At 53.1% G+C, this 14,062-nt stretch overlaps 1 non-coding gene across 1 annotated transcript; it reads left to right on the forward strand.

The window, feature by feature from the left end:
- Window positions 1–12,285: 12,285 nt before the first annotated feature.
- On the forward strand, window positions 12,286–12,357 carry TRNAG-UCC. The gene has a single exon. It is a non-coding gene; the product is annotated as a tRNA-Gly (tRNA).
- Window positions 12,358–14,062: the final 1,705 nt, after the last annotated feature.

The raw sequence follows: 14,062 nt of genomic DNA on the forward strand, positions 1-14,062 counted from the left end.
AGCTCTTTTTTTCACCCTGGTGCTTTGCTCATGCCCAGAGGGGATGTAGCCCAGCAGTCTCCCTGCAGGAGTTTTAATCCTGCTCAGTGAGGGGCAAGTGCCAATTGCATGGAAGGTCTGGGGGGGGTTCTGCTCCTAAGTCACCTCAGTACATGTAAGATTCCCACCGGCTGTGCTGCTTGGGACAAGGGTAGATGAGAAGGGCGAATCCTCCAGCACTGGAGGGAAAGGTCCCATCTGCACAGACTGAGAGGCCAGGACACAGAGGGTCAGTCAGTGCTCAGGGAGGAGAGAGGTCAGTGATTTACACCCACCAGGGGACACTGTCTTTCTGAGGCGAGTGCAGCTGGCTTGGGATGGTGCTGACGATGGATAGAAAAGAGTCTGGAGTCAATGACAGCCGAGACCACAGAAGGGGAAGGGGAATGGCAGCCCCACAGAAGGTCCTGGGTGCTCAGATGCCCCAGTTATTGCACCCTGGCCTGTCGTAGAGAGAGAAAAGATCCAGCGGGACCCAGCCCCCCTACAGTGATCCCATGGACAAGAACCTGGCTGGGAGTGGGGTGAAAGCTCCCTCTGGGCAAAGGGGAGCTGAAATCCCTCAGTGTCCTGGAGTTTAAGCAATAGAAGCTTCAAACCCTGCACGGGTGTGGGCTGAGGTGCATCAGCAGAAGGTTGGGCTGGACGGGGCGGCAGGTTTGGATAATTTTTTGTGGTGCCCAGAATGGGACCAAGTCCTGCCCCACCCCACCCCACCCCCACACAGGGCCAGCTTTAGGCCGATTCTCCTGATTCCCCTGAATTGGGCCCCACCCCTAAGAGGGCCCCGTGCCCAAGCCCTGGTACTGCGTACTGGCAAGAGCTGGTGCGCTGTACCAGGGTGGCCCGGCTTCCCCAGGGGGCAATTTAAAGGGCCTGGGGCTCCCAGCAGGGGCTGGGATAGGGCTGGGATAGGGCTGCGGGGTGCTGGGGGCTATTTAAAAAGTCCAGGGTTCCCATTGCTTCTACCGCCCCGGCCCTTTAAATAGCCCCCAGAGCCCCCCCGCTTCCCCAGGGCTCCCTCAGCTATTTACAGGGCTGGGGCGGTGGAAGCAGGGGAGCCCCGGGCCATTTAAATAGCCCCCAAGCCCCGGGCTGCTGCTGCTACCCCGGTGCTGACGGAGGGAGGTGGGGGCACTTACCGTACAGGGTGGGCTGGACCCTCTGTACCTGCACCCCGTGCCTGCACCCAGCCCCTCACCCCTGCCCTGCCTACACCTGCCCCTGCCTCCAGCCAGCCCCACACCCCCTGCCCACAGCCAGCCCATCTCCAGCCAGCTCTGCACCCCCTGCCCTGCCTCCAGCCCCTCACCCCCTGCCCTGCCTGCACAAGCCCCTGCCTCCAGCCAGCCCCACACCTCCTGCCTGCAACCAGCCCGTCTCCAGCCAGCCCTGCACCCCCTGCCCTGCCCGCAGCCAGCCCCTGTCTCCAGCCAGCCCAGCACCTCCTGCTCACAGCCAGCCCCTGCTGCACACCCTGCCTGAACCAGCCCCGCACCCCCTGCAGCCAGCCCTGCACCCCGTGCCCTGTCTCCAGCCAACCCCTGTCGTACCCCCTGCGACCCTGCCTGAAGCCAGCCAGCTCCCCACACCCCCCTGCCCGCACCAGCCCTACACCACCGGCCCTGCAACTCCTGCCCTGTCTGCAGCCAGCCCAGCACCTCCTGCCCTGTCTCCAGCCAACCCCTGCTGCACCCCCCCCCGCCTAAAGCCAGCCAGTCCTGCACACCCCGTCTCCAGCCAGCCCCGCACCCCTTGCCCTGCCTGCAGCCAGCCCAGCACCTCCTGCCCTGTCTCCAGCCAACCCCTGCTGCACCCCCCCCCCGGCCTGAAGCCTGCCAACCCCACACACCCCGTCTCCAGCCAGCCCCGCACCCCTTGCCCTGCCTGCAGCCAGACCCTACCTCCAGTCAGCCCCTGCCCTGCCTCCAGCCAGCCCCATGTCCACTGGTGCCTGCAGTTCCCCGGGCAGTAACCCTGCACACCTGCTTCAATGAGGGGGGCAGGGAGCAGCTGGGACCCACACATGTGCACACCGTAGGGTGACCAGACAGCAAGTGTGAAAAATCGGGACAGGGGGTGTTGGTTATTAGGATCCTATATAAGAAAAAGTCCCAAAAATTGGGACTATCCCTATAAAATCAGGACATCTGGTCACCCTAGCACACCCCCAGGGAGTGGCAGGGACCCACACATGTAAAATGGAATTCGTTTCTAGTTCAGGCCCATCTTTTTTAAAAAGAACTGTAGGTAGGGTTAACATACACCCGTATTTTCCTGGACATGTCAGGCTTTTTGATTCTTAAATCACTGTCTGGGAGGAATTTTTAAAATTTAAAAATTTAAAAATTCCTCCTGGGAAAATACGGACGCATGGTAACACTATTGGTACAAAAAATACATACTGTGGCACATCCCTTAAATCAGAACTTTTTATAGGGAACCGGTTCCTAAGGAATGAAAGTCTTTTTTATATATACATATATATATCTATATAAATTTTTAGTTATCCCTGCCGGGGCCCCGCCGAAAATGACTGCCCAGAGTTCGAGAACTGTCCCTGTTCTCATTGGACAGATGGGGAGACGCCTGAAGTACAAAGAAGGGAAGCGACCTTCCCAAGGGCCTACACAGCAAGGTGGTGGCAGAGCCAGAAAGAGAAGCCAACAGCCCTGACTCCTGTTCTAATGGACAAAAAAAAAAAAAAAAACAGAGGCAGGGATAGAGCCCAGGAATCGAGATGGTGGGGAAATTTCATTGAAACCATTTCTGTCAGAAAATCCCCTTCAGACTAAACCAGTTTGTTTCTCTAAATCAAAACAAGTGAGATGAAAGTTCTTTGCAAAAATATTTTGTTGCAAAACAAAAGCATCTCCTGTTTGTCACAGTGTGTTAAACTGTCTCGTCGCACACAAAGAGGAGACACTTAGACCTCAAACATTAGATAAGATGCTTCAGTCTGAGCTAAGTAGTTGCTGCTCAACAATTTCAAAATAAAAAATACAAAGAAAATAGACTATTTCAGCTATTCTATTATGTCATAATCTGCTCTGAGTAAATGTGATAGCACACCGCATATTATGCACTACTCCTAGTGACACTCTCCAATGGATCCCCACCCACCGTGAGGTAGGTAGGAGCGGATCATTATTATCCCTACTTGAAAGAGGAAGAAGCTAAGGCTGAGAAAGGAGAATTGACTTGTCTTAGGTCACCCAGCCAGCCAGTGGCAGAGTTGGGAATAGGACCCAAGAGCCCTGATTTTCAAACTAACCATCGGATCTTGAATTTCAGACACTGAATGACCTGAATAAAGTGCTCTCAGATGAGCTCCAGACCAACAATAAATATTCAGCAAGTATTTGAAGAGAACTGCAATGTTAGAGAGAATCATGAACTGCTCAGACACAATTAATGCAGAGGAGCAGCAAAATTCATCAAACATATGACTGGTTCTGACTTATTTCCTTGGGCTTCAAAGAGAACAACAAGGACCTGAGTCTCCTCCCTGTCAATAACCCCCTGCTCAGCCAATCAGGGTAGAGACTGAGGACGGGAGGCTAAGTGTTCTCGCCCAAAGGATGGCCCAGGTCACTGGTGGGAATCACTGCCTGAGCACTATTTCAGCCCCACATTTTCGGGTGGACCTCCCACAGTGGGAGCTGCCGAGCACTCCCCTGAGACACATACGCACACCCCTCCTGGTGTTGGGCGGGGAACAGGAGAAAGGCCAAAAGAAGCAAGAGACAAAGAGAAAGAGGGAAGGATGGATGGAGGAAAAGGTGAAACCAAAAGGACAAACCGTAATGACCCCAGTGATTCAAAGGGACAAAATCCCAGGTGCGCAATAAAATTCTGCCTCCTTAAGCTCGTGTTTTCTATGCCTAGAATTCAACGGTCACCAGATGGATCAGACTGAACAGGTTTCAAACCTCGAGGAGGCTCTTACCTTCTAAACAGGGACGGCTGTTTTCTAGTAATATCACTAAAAGGGGAGGAGAAAACACGAAAGAGGTTCCTCCTGGCGCTCACGTCCGTGAACCCGAATACTCTCTCAGTCCTCAAAGAGAGACCTGGAGAAGGAGACTTGCTGGAGCAAAGCCACAGGGGTCTCTGAGGTTTCCCTGGCCCCTCGCCCCTCTCCTGCCTGGCTGATGTCAGCATCTCTCTGTGAGGTCACCACCTCCCCACCACCTTTGACCAATAGTCTGAGGTCCTGCAAAAAGCCTTTGTGATGTCACTGCCACACCCCTCCCTTGCTGTGCTAATGTCCTGCCCCTGGCCAGGCACTTTGCAGGTTTGAGCTACTCCCTGTGGTTCACCCCACTCAAGGAGCATTTGTTCTAGTAAGCAAGCCGGCTAGACAGGAAAACATCAGACGCTGCTCCCAATGCTACACTCAGTTTTTCAGAAATTAGTCGACTTTATGGCCAGAAGAGACCATTAGAGCATCTAATCTGACCCCCTGCATATCACAGGCCTCCTGTCTGACACAATAGCTACTTTTGGGGCAAACACATTCCAGAAAGGCATCTAGTCTCCATTAGATGACATCAGGAGATGGCAAATCCACCACTTTCCTTGGTAGCTTGTTCCTGTGGCGAATCATCCTCGCTGTTGAATATTTGTGTCTTATTTCTAATATGAATTTGTCTCTTTTCACCTTCCAGCCACTGGGTCTTGTTATGCCTTTCTCTCCTCGATTAAAAAGCCCTTTCATACCCAATCTTTTGTCTCCATTAAGGCCCTTCAACGCTTCAATGAAGTCACCTTTCAATCTTCTTTTGATAAGCTAAACAGGTTGAGCTCATTCAATAGCTCACTAGAAGGCATTTTTCTCCAGCCCTCAGAACATTTGTCATCAGACTCCTGAACTGCAACTGGATGTGGCTCTTGTTCTTCTGCACAGCACAGCCCTGGAGAAGAGGGATCTGGAAATGTACATTCCTATGATACCTTTGTATAATTGATGAAAACATAAACTAGACACTTAGAGGATTGGAACTGATTTCAGCTGATGGACAGCTTTGCTAGGTTTTTATGCATTTGGACAGCGAAATGTTGAGTGTTTACATTGATATCAAGCACTCCTGTATAGAGGAGGCCCTGAACATAATGGAGAATGGAAATGAAAATGTTTTCCTTTTTTTTAAAAAAAGAAAGAAGGTTATAAGAAAACACAGGGCTTTGAACTGAGAACTACTTGAGATGCAGTCAAGCACTCTAACACTGAGCAATATCCCCATGACACTAAGAGAACAGAATCGTGATGTCCAGGACTTTGAAGGACAAACCCTGATTCATCGAGCTCCTTTGCCATTCCCAGACCACAGGTGGTTTTAAAAATGGGGTTTGATTAAACTTCTTAAATGTGGCAAACACCACAGCTTGCACACCCACCGATATAGCTTTTCCCACTGACATAGCTGCCACCTCTTGGGAAGTGGATTAACTACACCCCCAGGAAAACTCTCTCCCATCAGCATAGAGCAGTGGTTCTCAAACTGAGAGTCAGGACACCAAAGTGGGTCATAACCCTGTTTTAATGGGGTTGCCAGGGCTGCCATTAGACTTGTTGGTGCCTGGGGCTGAAACCAAAAGTCTGAGCCCCACCACCCAGGGCTGAATCCCTCAAGCTCTGGTTTTACCCTCCCCTAACTGGGGCAGGGCTCAGGCTTTGTCTCCTCTGCCTGTGCATCTTTCTAGGGTCATGTAGGAAGTTGTTTGTTTTTTTTTTAGCAGAAAGGGGTTGTAGTGAAAGGAAGTTTGAGAAACCCTGGCATAGAGCCTCTGAGTATGTCTGGATTTGGCTCCCTGTGGAAAATCAGACACTGGAAGTACAGCCGTGGAGACACCACACACCAACCTTGCCTAGCAGGTAAGAATCAAACCTCCACAGACAAGTACCTGTTGTTTTCTAACCCATCTCCCTAAGCCCTCAGCCACCACCACTTAACAAAGGGGCTTTTCTACACTATGGTTCTGGTCTCACTGAAGGGTCATTTCCAATTGTTTGCTCAGACCAGCATTAGGGAAAATGGTGCCCTGGGCAAAGCTTGTACTTTGGCACTTCCCCATTGCCCCTGGACGATCCCCACTCCCCCTTTACCGCTAGCTCCTGCACTCCCAACCCTTGCGCCTCCTTCACCCCTAACTCCTGCCCCCTCCTGTGCCCCCTTTGCCCTTAATTCCCTGGGCCACCAGCCATTGCCCCTCTCCTGCAGCCCCTTCACATGGCTCCAGTGCTGGGGTCCCCGCACTTGTTCTCCCTTTCCCTGGGCTTTGGCATCACTAGCCCCTGATTAACGAGTAGGGTTCAGTGGTTCCCAAAAAGTGGGGCATGACTCCTAGGGGGACACAGAGGAACATTCATGGAGTCAATGAAATCAATTGAGTTTCTTCAGTCTCTCGCTAGAGACATTTCCCTTGTTTTTAAAGGCAAAAATCCTGATCTTTCCAATGGGAGCTGCTGCTTCAATGTTCAGTTTGGGGAGGGATTTGGCTGCACTCAGAGATCTGCCCGCGGGTTACAATCTGCGATCCGAAGGGTCGAACGCAAACAGCGTTTAGATGGGACCGTTAGTGCCGCCCCCGTGTGGCCAAAGATCAGAACTGACCAGCAGAGTTTACAGCTGGAGCCTGGGACGCTCCTGAACAAACTGGGCACGAAGCCTCTCGCGTGGGATCCTCGCTGTGCAGCCGGAGGCAGAGGGAAGCTGATTGTCAGGGCTCAGGGCAGCTCCCTGCCAGGCTGAGCCGGTGTCTGTGCTAAGCTCGGCATCAATCAGGTGATTCTGGGCGGTTCGGGGTCCCCGGGCTCCCGGAGGACCCCGAGGTCCTCCGGGAGCAGGAGGGTGAAGCAGGTCACCCCTGGAGCAGGGTAAAGCTGCAGGTTGACACTGGGGTTGCTGCCCCTGTGAACAGCTGCTGTAGCACCGCCTGGGCTGGACAGAGAGAGCCAGTCATACCCCCACCCCAGCCTGTATCGGGGGATGGGAGCACTCAAACCCTGGGGACCCACCCACCAGAGATCTGCTGGGGGGAGAGTGGCACCCACACACCCAGGATCTTGTAGGGGGGGACAAGGGCATCCACACTCCGGGATCCTCTGCAGAGGGACGGACACCCACACATCCAGGATTCTGTAGGGGGGGCAGAGGTACCCGGACACCTGGGCGGGGGAAGGGGGCACCGAAACATCCAGGATCTTACCTGGCAGGACAGCGGCGCCTGCAGCTCGACATGAGACGGGGGCGGGGGGAGCAGGAGCATTTCCCAGTTCCAGGGCTGTCCCCATCTGGCCAAGGCACAGAGCTCACAAGTAGAGCTTAAAGCTCCAGCTGCCAAGCCGCAAAACAAGCCGGGCCCCGTGGCTGGTGCCTGTGATCCCAGCTCCTGGGGAGACTGAGGCCGGTGGATCGCTTGAGCTCAGGAGCTCTGGGCTGCAGGGGGCTGTGCCGATCGGGTGTCCGCACTAAGTTGGCATCAATATGGTGATCCTGGGGAAGCTTGGGGTCTCCAGTTTGCCTAAGGAGGGGTGAACCGGCCCAGGTCGGAAACGGAGCAGGTCAAAACTCCCATGCAGATCAGTAGTGGGATCGTGCCTGTGAATAGCCCCTGCAGCGTAGCCTGGGCAAGACAGTGAGACATGGTCTCTTTTTATACAGACACCCCCCACAGAGCCTGCAGGGGGGGATGGGAGCACCCACACGCTGGGGATGCTGACTGGGGGTGAGGGACGCACCCAAGCAACACAGATCTTGAAAAGGGGAACAGCGACACCCACAGATCCCGGATGGGGGCAGGCAGGGGAAACCACACACGGGAGCTAGTTCATGGGGTGGGGGACAGAGACACCCACCGGAGATCCTGGATGGCAGCACCCACATGATGGGGATCTTGAACTGGGAGGAGGGAAGCACCATGTACCAGAGGTTCTGAAGGGGGAACAGGGACACCCACACACCAGGTGTCTTGCAGCAAGAGCTGCGGTCTTCATTTACACAGAGCAGTGATGGGGAATTAACCACGTCCCTTGCAGAGCTTGTTCCACTAGATGATTAGCCTCATTGCCAGGGCGGCTTCAGGAAGTGCAGGGCCCAATTCGAACAGTTTCGATGGGGCCGGGGCAGGGACGACTAAAACAAAAAAACCCTTAAAAAACCCCTTTCATTTCTTCCATGTATTATTTACTTTCCATGACTATATAAATAATAACAAAATTATCTATTACATACATTGCATCATATATTAATTAGCTGATTTGCACTTTCATATTAGGAAAATAATTTGTTTTGATAGTTCTCCAACTGATTTTCTTCACTGTTTATTTTATTAAAATTTATAAATATTTCCTTATTAATATAAAATTGCCCCCTCCTTCCCCCCCAGCACCGCCCGGCCCCGTGGAAACAAACCCTCCTTCCCCAGCTCCGCCCCATCGAAACAAGGTTTGGTGGGGGCGGGGGGCAGGAAGAAACAGCACACATGGGGTGACCAGATCACAGCAGTAAAATAGGACCTGTCCCCTCCCTGCTCAGCCCCACCATCACACCCCTCTTCACCCCCTAGCCCCCACGCTGGCTTGCTGCGTCCCTCCTAGTCAGTCCCCCCCCACCACTCGCCTCCTTTCACCTTCTCCCTCCCCTGCCAGAAACCCCCATGCCCGCCCCTAGAGCCCCTGCTGGCTCACTGCTCGCCTCTTTGACCACTCACCGCTAAATTCACCCCTGTTTTGCAACCACTCTGCACCAATAGCACTTCCCTTCCCTGCCCTAGAGCTGCTGGATGGCTAGAAAGCTGAGCTGGGCATTTGATTGATCTAGAATATTATCATGCCCCCCCTCAAAAAACCCTTAATATCCACTCAGCTTTGAGGGGGGAATAGCCCCTCCACCAAGCCGGTCTAATTTATTGTTGTAGGGCAAATGAAGGCGCCATAGTTTTATGGAAATATTCAGCCCCTACAGCGGTCTTGCAGCAGGGAAAGCAGAGTTGATGGGAAGGGAACTGGTCTGGATAGTAGCCCCAGTCCCCTTCCTTTGCAAAATAATTTGGAGAGGGGAATCAGATCACCCCGTGCCTCAGTTTCCCCTCTTGCCAGGAAGGGTGGGGGGGGAGAAGTCTCAGCCTGCTGTGTTGCAGACCTTTCACATTCTCCCCTCTTGATGTATTTGGTTTCCTCCTCAAACCTCCCTCTCTCTCACCTGGAGTTCACAGCACTAAGTACCGGCTCGGGGCTTTTTTCCTGGGTTACAGGATCCCGGCTTTAGTTTTGAACCAGACACAGGCAGGCACCAACTCACCCTCAAACAGCAACACCACGAAAACCACAAAACCAGCCCAATATTACAGACCTAGGGGGAATCACAGGGTCAGACACTCACGGCTGGAAGCCCCAGCAGCTGCTCAGGTGAGTGAGGTGCACGGCAGAGATTCCTGTCTCCCACCGGGCCGGAAGCTCCCTCGGCGTCTCCTCCAGGTGAGTGCTGGGGGTGGGGGAGGGGAAGGAGGGCTGCAAAGCACATGTGCCTCCTCCCCACCCCTCCCCCCTCCTGACCTGCAACACCCAGGCGGCTGCCTCTGCCTCAGCCCTCAGCCGGCCAGGGTCTCTCGTTGCCTAGCAACAACAGCTGCTGCTTCCGGGAGACGCTGCCGGCGCGGGGCCCTCTCAGGCGCGGGGCCCACCTGGGGAATCGGGCAAATCGGCCTAAAGCCGGCCCTGTGCTCAACACTACGAGTTTATATCGAATTGAGCAGCGTTAAATCGCATTAACTCTGCACCCGTCCACACAACGAAGCCCTTTAGATCGATATAAAGGGCTCTTAATACCGGTATCTGTACTCCTCCCCGACGAGGGGAGTAGTGCTGAAATCGGCATTGCCATGTCGGATTAGGGTTAGCGTGGCCGCAATTCGATGGTATTGGCCTCCGGGCGCTATCCCACAGTGCACCATTGTGACCGCTCTGGACAGCAATCTGAACTCGGATGCACTGGCCAGGTTGACAGGAAAAGCCCCATGAACTTTTGAATTTAATTTCCTGTTTGCCCAGCGTGGAGCACTGATCAGCACAGGTGACCACGCAGTCCCAGAATCCAAAAAGAGCTCCAGCATGGACCGTACGGGAGATACTGAAGCTGATCTCTCTATGGGGAGATGAATCTGTTCTATCAGAACTCCGTTCCAAAAGACAAAATGCCAAAGCATTTGAAAAAAATCTCCAAGGCCATGATAGACAGAGGCCACAGCAGGGACTCAACACAGTGCTGAAACTTAAGGAGCTGAGAGAAGCGTACCAGAAAGCCAAAGAATGAAATGGACGCTCATGGAGGGAGGGGCGACTGATGACTGTAGCTATCCCACAGTTCCCGCACTCTCCGAAAACCATTTGAATTCTTGGCTGAGTTCCCAAAGCCTGAAGGGTCAAAAACATTGTTGCGGGTGGTTCAGGGTATATGTCGTTTCCCCCCCTCCCCCCTCCTGTGAAAGCAAAGGGGAAAAAATCATTTCTTGCCTTTTTTCAATGTCACTGTATGTCTACTGGATGCTGCTGTCAGACGCGGTGCTGCAGCGCTACACAGCAGCATCCCCTTCCCTTCCCTTCCAGACAGCAGACGGTACAGTAGGACTGGTATCAGTCATCGTCATCCCGTGAGTGCTCCTGGTTGGCCTCGGTGAGGTCGCCCAGGGGCGCCTGGCCAAAAATGGGAATGACTCCCAGGTCATTCTCTTCTTTAAGCTTTGTCTAATGGAGATTCAGTCCTGCCTGCAATATCATAGCAGCTGGAGGCTCCCCCCCTTCCCGCCTTTGAGCTCTACTTGCAAAGGCAATAAAGTCAGCGTTGTTTCAAATTCCTGAATTCTTTATTACTTCATCACACAAATGGGGGATAACTGCCACGGTAGCCCAGGAGGGGTGGGGGAGGAGGGAAGCAATGGGTGGGGTTGTTGCAGGGGCACTCCCTAGAATGGCATGCAGCTCATCATTTCTGTGGGGTGTCTGGGGCTCTGACCTGGAGCAGCCATTTGCCTCTCTGGTTCTTTAGTAGGCTTGCCCGATAGTCCAGACAGGACTGACTCTCCCTTTAGACAAAACTTAAGGAAGGGAATGACCTGGGGAGTCATTCCCATTTTTGTCCATGCGCACCCGGCCGACCTCACCGAGGCCAGCCAGGAGCACCCATGACAGCAGCAAATGGTACAGTATAACTGGCAATTGTCATTGTCAAGTTGCAAAGCAGCAGATGGGACAGTATGGCTGGTAACCATCTTTGCTAAAAGAACAGGAGTACTTGTGGCACCTTAAAGACTAACAAATTTATTTTAGCATGAGCTTTCGTGAGCTACAGCTCACTTCTTCGGATGCATAGAATGGAACATACAGACAGGAGATATTTATACATACGGAGAACATGAAAAGGTGGAAGTATGCATAAGAACAGGAAAAGTCTAATCAATTGAGATGAGCTATCATTAGCAGGAGGAAAAAAAACTTTTTGAAGTGATAATTAAGATGGCCCATAGAAGGTGTGAGGAGAACTTAACATAGGGAAATATATTCAATTAGTGTAATGACCCAACCATTCCCAACTTGCAGAAGGCAAGGGGATGCTGCTGTGTAGCGCTGCAGTACCGCGTCTGTCAGCACCATCCAGTAGACATATGGTGATAGTGAAAAAAGGCTGAACGGGCTCCATGGTTGCCATGCTATGGCGTGTGCCTGGGCAATCCAGGGAAAAGGGCACTAAATGATTGTCTGCCGTTGCTTTCACAGAGGGAGGATTGACTGACGACATTTACCCAGCATCACTCACGACACTGTTTTTGCCCCATCAGGCGTTGGGATCTCAATCCAGAATTCCAATGGGCGGGAGAGACTGTGGAAACTATGGGATAGCTATGGGATAGCTACCCACAGTGCAACGCTCCAGAAATTGACGCTAGCCTCAGTACATGGATGCACACCGCCGAATTAATGTGCTTAGTGTGGCCGCGTGCACTCGACTTTATACAATCTGTTTCCAAAAACTGGTTTCTGTAAAATTGGAATAATCCCGTAGTGTAGACATACCCTGTGATTAACAACTTTGGTGGCTAATTGAAAGGCTGATGGTTCAAACCCAAGTGAAGATGGAGGTGTTTTTTTTTTTAGTGATGAGAATCCAGTACATTTTAACAGGCAGAAAATCTCCTCAATGCTACTCTAGCCTCATTAGGCAAGCATAAGTGGCACTTTTGCCAGATGCATTGGTGGTATAGTGGTGAGCATAGCTGCCTTCCAAGCAGTTGACCTGGGTTCGATTCCCAGCCGATACAGAGATATGATGTTTGCTCCCCTGGGCATTGGTTTAATTTCAGTCACATTGTATCAGTTTACCAAGGGAATGAGAGAATCAATGTCCTGCAGGTCATTCAACACACAATGGAGGAAGAAAGGGGCGGGACTATGCAATGAGCTGTTGGAGTTATCCTGGTATTACAAAGTTTGGTTTATTTTTTAAAAAAACTTCCTTTACTTCCCTCTCCCTTTTAGACTCAGAGCCTTTAAGGTCAGAAGGGACCAATGTGATCATCTAGTCCGACCTGCTGCACCTTGCAGGCCAAAAGACCCCACCCACCCACTCCTGTAATAGACCCGGGACGGGAGGCAGCTCTGTGCTCTGCCCCTACCCCAGGCAGCACATGGAGGCCCTCTGCTCCCCTCCCCCAATGGGTGTGCAGAGATGTGCCAGCAGCACTGAGGTGGCTCCCTGCCCACTCTGCCTCCGTCCCTCCGTGCCGCTCCCAGAAGTGGTTGGCATGTCCCCATCCCCGGGGCGGGGGGAGTGTCTCCATTCATTGCCCCTACCCCGAGTACCAACTCTGCAGCGGCCATTGGCCAGGAACTGCAGCCAATGGGAGCTCTGGGGGCAGTGCCTGCAGGCAGCGGTGCACAGAGACCCCCTGGCACGGCCCACCTAGGAGCTGCTGCCGGAGGGTTGTGTGTACCGGTCACTTTGGGAGCTGCAGTACCCGGGGTAAGTGCCACCCCTCCTGCATCCCAACCCCCTCCCCCAGCGCAGAGCCAGCACCCCACACCCAAATTTCCTCCCAGAGCTTTGCTTCTCTTCCTTTCACCCAGAACTGTCCTTCTCCTGGGCTGCAAGTAGCCATCCCTGGGAAGCCAAGAGGCAGGCACAGGATTCTACCTCCCAGCAGCCAACCACACCTCCCCAGGCTTTGCAGAACAACTGGTGGTGCTCTACTAACCCCACTTAGCCGCACTGAGGTGCTTAGCTTCTGCCCTGCCTTCCTCAGCTCGACTTTCCTCTTTTGCCCCATTCTTGCCTCACTCCCTCCTTTGGCAAGTCACACAGAGGAGGCAGCAGGAAGAGCCGGACGCCATAGGCCAATCTCCACGTTCAGAGGAAGCCAAGCCACAAGGCTTCAAAAGGTGACTGGCCAAGGTCCTCTAGCTTTCCCCTGCTGATGCCAAGGCTTTTTTCTCAGCTCATTTCACCACCCTCTGCCATGCAGGGGTTGAGTTTATCGCAGGTGTTACCCAAAATTGGGCCAGCTAGTCAGCGTAGGGAGAACTAATGACACACCAGAGTTTGGCAGAAAGCAGCATGTTTATTATACTGACAGCTAAGCTCAAAAGAAGAAGCGGGGTGGAGGGGGTGTCACACTCACACTCGCATACTCACCCTCCCAGGACTGGCAGGGAACTGGAGATGTCAGGATTCTGCAAAGTAAGTGTCCCACAGGGCAGCTATGGATGGTGCGATGAAGGTAAGTCTCCCTGAGGCACAATGAAATACAACGCAGAGAACCACTGGCCAGGCGGTCCGGGCAAAGGGCCTTCACTGGAGGTACAAGCTTGTGAGTGCTCTCCTGAGCACAGGGCCCCTTCCCCTTTTAAGGGCCTGCACCTCATGGCCTGCGACTAGAGATGACTTGGCTGCATCTGGTTGGTCACACTCCACCTTGGGCAGTGTCCATGCTCTGGGTGTGTGAGCACTGCCTAATTAGAGTCCCAGAC

Source organism: Mauremys reevesii, linkage group 23 (genome assembly GCF_016161935.1).
Source record: "Mauremys reevesii isolate NIE-2019 linkage group 23, ASM1616193v1, whole genome shotgun sequence".
Taxonomy (NCBI): domain Eukaryota; kingdom Metazoa; phylum Chordata; order Testudines; family Geoemydidae; genus Mauremys; species Mauremys reevesii.